Source organism: Meriones unguiculatus (assembly GCF_030254825.1).
Source record: "Meriones unguiculatus strain TT.TT164.6M chromosome Y unlocalized genomic scaffold, Bangor_MerUng_6.1 ChrY_unordered_Scaffold_32, whole genome shotgun sequence".
NCBI lineage: Eukaryota > Metazoa > Chordata > Mammalia > Rodentia > Muridae > Meriones > Meriones unguiculatus.
The window spans coordinates 4,315,463-4,316,119 of record NW_026843711.1 but is presented as its reverse complement, the minus strand read 5'-3'; the positions used below and the strand labels follow the sequence as shown (position 1 = coordinate 4,316,119).

The following is a 657-nucleotide window of genomic DNA, read 5'->3' as shown; positions in this document are numbered from 1 at the left end:
GACTCTTTCAGTCTCCCTCTCTCTGCTTACCATTTGTGGTTCAATGTGAAAAGCTCTCATTTTTGGTGTACTACAACAAGATGACTGCTTGCTGACATGACATCCTGGATGGTCTGTGTAAAAATATTAGCAATGTCCCAATTAAACACTTTTTGTTCAAGTATTTGCCCTGGTTAGAGAGCATTTTCACAGAAAATAATTCACTGAGTGAGGAATCTCTGTGCATTTAACAAATAATAATGCTGTCTGTGATAATGTAAAACTCACAAGTCCAGGACACGCAAATTTATTAATGACCATTAGAAAGAAATATGTGGTGCTTGCTTTGGCATCACATATACTAATATTGGAATGATAAAAAGAGTATTAGCATACCCCCTTCACTAGGATGACACACAAATTCGGGAAACATTTTTTTTTGAGAAATCAAAGAAAACACCAATACAGAAAACTGTGGCGAGAAAGAACTTAGGGAAGAAAACAGTAACTACAGAGGTAAGCATAAACAATAGAATTCAAGAGATGGAAGAAAAAATCTCAGGTGTTGAAGATACAATGAAATAAATTGATGTATATCTCAAAGAAAATGTTAAATCTAATAAATTACTGACAAAGACCTTCCAAGAAATTTAAGACAACATAAAAAGGCAGAATCTA

At 33.9% G+C, this 657-nt stretch overlaps 1 non-coding gene across 1 annotated transcript; it reads left to right on the top strand.

The window, feature by feature from the left end:
• The first annotated feature begins 316 nt into the window (after positions 1-316).
• On the top strand, positions 317-420 carry LOC132651886 (U6 spliceosomal RNA). Its single transcript, XR_009589436.1, has one exon. It is a non-coding gene; the product is annotated as a U6 spliceosomal RNA (small nuclear RNA).
• Positions 421-657: the final 237 nt, after the last annotated feature.